At 39.5% G+C, this 6,212-nt stretch overlaps 1 non-coding gene across 1 annotated transcript; it reads right to left on the bottom strand.

Moving 5' to 3' along the window:
* Positions 1-4,806: 4,806 nt before the first annotated feature.
* Positions 4,807-4,913, bottom strand: LOC122445604. Its single transcript, XR_006270572.1, has one exon. It is a non-coding gene; the product is annotated as a U6 spliceosomal RNA (small nuclear RNA).
* Between the last annotated feature and the right edge of the window lie 1,299 nt (positions 4,914-6,212).

Below are 6,212 nucleotides of genomic sequence, written 5' to 3'. Positions count from 1 at the left end.
TTTGGTTACATCTGTAAAGACCCTATCTCCAAATAAAGTCATATTCTGAGGTATTGAGGGCTAGGACACTAACATATACTTTGGAGGAGACACAATTCAACCCACAACATATAAAGAACTTACCACTCAATAAAATAAAATTAAAAACCCAATTTCAAAATAGGGAAGAGATCTAAGTAGATATTTCTTCAAAGAAGATATACGAATAGCCAATAAGCAAAGGTGCTCTATATCATTAGTTTTTAAGGAATAAAAAAAGACAGGCTTTTGGGTTTGGGGGGGGCTTTTAGTTTAAACAAATTGGATTTTTTTAAAAAGACATAATAAACGTTGACAAGCATGTAGAAAAAATGGAATTCTCATACACAGCTGCTGAGTATTTAAAACAGTACAGCTGCTTTGGAAAACAGTCTAGTTGTTCCTCAAAAAGTCAAACATAGAGTTACCATGTAACCCAGCTTCTAGGTGAGTACCCAAGAGAAATAAAAACATATATCCACATCAAAACTTAAACATCAATGCTTATAACAGTATTATTTGTAATAGCCCAAAGGTGGAAGTAACTCAAATGTCTATCAACTGATGAATGGATAAATAAAAAGTAGAATTATATTCATCAATAAAAAGGGACAGAGAACTGATTCATGCTACAACATGGCTGAATTTTAAAAACATCATAATGTTTTTAAGTGAAAGAAGCCGATAACAAAAGGCCACTTATTGTAAAATTCCATTCATATGAAACATTCAGAATAGGCAAATCTACAGAGACAGAGGTCAATTGGTTGTTGCCTGGAGATGGAGGGTCTGAGGAAATGGAGAGTGACTGCTGATTGGCATGTGGTTTGTTTTGGGGTGGTGGCTGCATAATTCTGTGAATATACTACAAACCATTGAATTGTACACATTAAAATGAGTTAATTACATGATATATGAATTCTATCTAATAAAGCCACTATATTTTTTAAAAACTATATAAATTCTTTCTTTCAAGAACCTCATCCTACCCCAAGTTGCTATTAGAGCTGTACTTGAGAGTTATAAAGAACAAAGGTTCTTCCTTGTTTCCAGTGCAATTTTCTTCCTTGAGTCTAGAAGCAATAGGATTTTACCCTGCTCAGCATCTCCTTATGTGGACAGGGAGGCAGATTATGGACAGGTAATTACAATACTACATATGAAGACCTATAACAGGCACAATGGGTATTGTAAGTCAAGCCAGCACATATTTTTGACGCCAGATGGCCCTGGGTTTGAATCCCAGCTCTGCTACTACCAGCCTCCACTTCCTCTTTTATAAATCATGGACAATAATAATGAGCTATGGGATTCCCGAAGGAATTTAAGGAAATACTGTCACTGGAGCATCTATCAGAATGCCTAGGGCAAGGCCCTGCAGGGCACTGTTTCTCATACTTCAGTTGCATGGGAGTCACTTGGAGATTCTGTTAAATTGTAGATTCTGATTCAGTGGGTCTGGGATGGAGACTGAATCTCTGCTTTTCTAACAGGCTCCCAAGTGGTGGCCCCAGTATTGGTTGAGGACCATTGGTTAGGTACTAGGACTATGAAGTCTTCATACCCTTTGTATGAAGTATCAAAGGAGTGTAGAGGAGGAAGCAGTAAATTAATTCTTCAGACAGGAAGGCCAGAGCTGGACTTTCCTTGAAAAAATAGTAGAGAGTTTGCCAGGAATGGGAAGGGGGTGTGCATTCTAGATGAGAAGCAGAGAACAATTAAAACCTTGACATAATAGTGGAAGATGACTTCAGAAGAAACTTATGGGGACTTCCCTGGTGGTCCAGTAGTCAAGACTCGTGTTTTCACTGAAAGGGGAATGGGTTCTATCCCTGGTCAGGGAACTAAGATCCCAAATGCAGTGTGGTCAAAAAACAAACTTAGAGAATGTGGTAAGCAACAGCCAGAAACCAGGAGAGTAGGTTGTAAATAATTTTAAACCAGACGTTAATGAGTTTTAATTTTAACCTAGGCCAGTGGTGCTCAGAACATGGTTCCTGTGAGCACCTTCCCCAAACTTGTTAGGAATGCACATTTTAGGACCCACCCCAGACCTACTGAGTCAGAAACTCTGGAGCAGGAGCTCAGCAATCTACTTTCAAACAAGTCTTTTAGGTAATGCGGATGCACATTAAATTTGAGAACCATGGGCTCTAGGTAAAGGGGCTGGGTCACCGGGAGGTATATTTAACAGTAGGATGAAGTGATCAGACCTGTGTAGTAGAAAGCTGACCCAAGCAGCTGAGACATAGTAGATAGGGAGAGTAGGAAAGCCGCACAAGTAAGTAGGAGGAGAGGAAGTCCAGGAGCAGAGGGTGGGCGCCTGGACAAGGGCAATGGCAGAAGAAATAAAGGAGACAGCTGACCTAAGAAGAATTTAGGAGATGGATTTAGTTACACCTAAAGACTAATTGGATACTACCTGTGAGGCTAAACAAGGAGTGGATGGTTTCAAAGTGTGTATCTCAGGTAACTGAGTGGGTGGTGAAACTAATCAAAATAGTAAGAGAAAGAAGGAAAGTAAACCTTGGATGGGGGATGGGGTGGGGAAGTGAATTTAATCATGAATAGGCTCAATTTGCTCCAGGGTCATATAAGGGGAAAGGTTGTAAATGCACTGAATATAATGGTCCAGGTTCAGGTTGGAGGCCTAAGTCCATCATCTAGATTTGGAACTTGTTGGTACATAAGGGGTAGTTGAAGCTATGCCCATGGAGAAAATCATTCAAGAAATGAGAACAGACCAAAGACAGAAAATACAAAAGTCTCAGCATTCAGGCATAGGCAAAGAAAGAGCAGCTGGGGCTGAAGAGTGAGAAAGAGCTATCCAAGAAGCTGAGGAAAATAGGAAAGCAGCACATTGAAGAAACCTCATATAGGAATATACGAATGTGTGTCATATAGGAATGTGTTTGGCTAAAACAACAGAAAGTCTGGCCACAGGTTGTTTAAAGAAACAAGTGCTATTTTTCTTATAAGGCAAGTTGGTAATCCAGGCCTGGTACCATCATAGAAGACCCAGGCTCCTGCTTTCTTTCTGTCCCATTTTTAAGGTGTTGGCTTGTAACTCCAAGGTTGAAGGATGGCTACTATATCTTCAGACATGACATCCAAATTCAAGGCAGGAAGAACAAGGCAGAGAGGCCAAGGCAGGACTAGCTACAACTCTGCCCTTTTTGGGGGAGTCTCTCTTTATATTCTTTGAACTTGGCTAAGTTCTTTTGTCTGGAACTGAGTCACACAGTCACTCCTGGCTGCAAGGGAGGGGAGGAAATTGAGTGTTTAACTCTGGCTTCAATAGAAGAAGGCAAGGGAGAAGGGTTGGGAGTGGAAGTGCATCTGCCAAACTGTTGTACATGCCACACCTAAACGGAGAGAGACCCAGTGATGAGGCGGGGGCTGAGGAGAGGCACAGCTTCTCTCTGTGACTTATGCTATTGCATAAATAAATCTTTTACACAAAATATAAACATCAACATTGTACAAGCAGTATAGGATTAAGAGTTAAGGGGAAAAAAAAAGCTCCCAGCTATCATTCCATTATTATTATTATTATTTTTTAAACTCTAAAACAGACTGCCTTCATTCTGGGCCATGAAGATCCAAGCTCATTCTAAACACAAACTCTGACTACTCAAATTCTCCGCTTGGTGTTATCTATAATGAATAGAATACAAAGCAGCTCAGCAAATCCTGGCAGTTTCCCCAACTTTTGTTCCTTTTATAATGGGCACAATTATTCTCTAGGCACATTTATGACTGTTCTGACATTATCTGCTGCTCAGCTGGGGACACCAAACCTGGATGAGTTTACTCTGAACATATGAATAAGGCATTTTGTAAAAATAGGAGAAACATAATGGCCATACAAGTATAAGAGTTTGGAAATGATTGAAGAATAAAAGTTATTATGCACATGGTATATCTCACTGCCAAGCTAATCCTATACAAGATTTCTCTTCCCAACTAAAACACCCTGTTCACTGATGTTGAAAGAATCTGAGATCTGATTATAGGGACAACATTCCACAATATGCCTTTGGGTGTGCTGAGGTGAAGGTTGAATAAGACTGCTAACATCTGCATCAACAGGATAGCACTCTGGGCAGTGACTGATTTCTGAAACCTGATATAGAGACTTCTCTGGTGGTCCAGTGGCTAAGACTCCATGCTCCCAATGCAGGAGGCCTGGGTTTGATCTCTGGTCAGGGAACTAGATTTGACAAGCTACAACTAAGATTTGCATGCCTCAACTAAAGATCCTGTGTGCCACAACTAAGACCCAGTGCTGCCAAATAAAATAAACAAATACTTAAAAAACAAAACAAAACAAAAGCTAACAGGATAATACAAGTAAATATTATCAAGAAAACGAAAGGATATAAATAATTCTGTCAACAAATAAATAAATTCAGCACTCACATCATTATCTTTAATAACAGAGAGCGATAGTGTGGAAAACCAATTTAAACATAGTAAACAATAAATGAAAATATCACAGTATTATATTAACTAGACACCTAGCAGCTGATGAAAGACATAAGGAAATGTAACCAAATTAAAATCAGAAGTCTTCAGTCTTTAAAACTTGACCCAGAAGTTAAAGGAGAACTGTTCTTATACATTTCCCTTTTTACATTGTCTAGATTTCATCACAATCAAATCGTATTACAGCTGAAATTGTATATTACCTTAACTTTACAATTAATTCTCAGATACTTGTAGCCTATGGTCACATGACCTTTTTAAAAATTTTTTTAATTTTTATTTTTTTTTAAATTTAAAAAAAAAAATATGGAACGCTTCACGAATTTGCGTGTCATCCTTGCGCAGGGGCCATGCTTATCTTCTCTGTATCGTTCCAATTTTAGTATATGTGCTGCTGAAGTGAGCACTTTTTTTAAAACAACTTTATTGAGATACATACTTTTGCTATGAACATTTCTGTACAAATTCTGTGTGGACATATGCTGTCATTTCTCCTGGGATTTGCCTAGGCGTGTAACTGCAGGGACACATGATAACTCTGTGTTTACTATTTTGAGAAACTGCCAAGCTGTCTGCCAAAACACCTGTACCTTTCTACATTAGCAACATATGAAAGCTCCAAGTTCTCCTCATCTAGAGACTTTATTTATTTATTTATTTTAGACTTTATTTTTGTATGAAACAAATACAGAGAACTCAACCGATTCTGGCCATAAAAAGTTTCCTTTAGGATAAATAACCCCCTTTTAGGGGGCATGAATGAAAATGTCTTGCATCATTTCCTCCACTCCCCAAATTCATATGTATGGTGACTTCCCAATCCACAGAGGAGAAGCCCAATGCATGGTTTCTTTGTGCGTTAGGATAGAGTCTGGTAAGATCTACAAGGGTGGAATATAGTTTTGTAAAATCCAAATACATCAACTAAACATTTGGTTTCTTGTTTGGACTTGGCTGGGGGCAATCATTTATTTTCAACTATCTGAGTGTGTAATTCCCAAGCACTGACTAACAGTTTGTTTGGGGCTGTACATGTGAGGTTCTCATTTTAAAAGTCTAACTGGGGTCTGCAACCTGGTTACCTCATTACTATAAGGGCTCCAGGAGTCCCACTCCTGTTCATCTTAGGAAGGGTGGTTAGTCTTCTTAGGGAGGAGGGCAAGACACCTCAGGTGTGGGGATCTCTGGGGCAGAGCTTAGCAACAATTTTCCGTCTGAGTCAGAGTGCCCTCCCACTCAGAGCCTGGGGCTCATTACCCTTCTGAGGCTTTCCTTGGTTCTCTGGTTATGGCTTTCAGTCTGCCTACTCCTGCCCCCTACCCTGACTGTCCCTCCACCAGAGCCCTGCAAGAAGCTGTTAACTGCAGCTCCCAGAGTGAGCCCCCCTCCCAAATACCAGCTCCTTCTCCTGGATCAGTGCCATTATTCCTAGAACCTTCTTGACAAACTTTAATAATTATTGTTTTTCCTTTCATTAATATTGTACATTTAACACCCAGCCCCTCATCCCTCCTCTCACACTCTTACTAAGAGACTTGTGAGTAATCTAAATCATCCCACCTGCCTCTCCCAGTTAAGGGACTATAAGACCCCAAACTGATTTAAACTCTATTTTACCCCAAGACTTGAAATTAAGTTTAAGCATATTGTCAAAGTCTCTCCCACCTCAGTCTCATATCAACCTTACCTAAATAAAGTTGAAATTG

Source organism: Cervus canadensis, chromosome 7, assembly GCF_019320065.1.
Source record: "Cervus canadensis isolate Bull #8, Minnesota chromosome 7, ASM1932006v1, whole genome shotgun sequence".
Lineage (NCBI taxonomy): Eukaryota > Metazoa > Chordata > Mammalia > Artiodactyla > Cervidae > Cervus > Cervus canadensis.
This window is presented reverse-complemented; position numbering and strand designations above follow the sequence as displayed.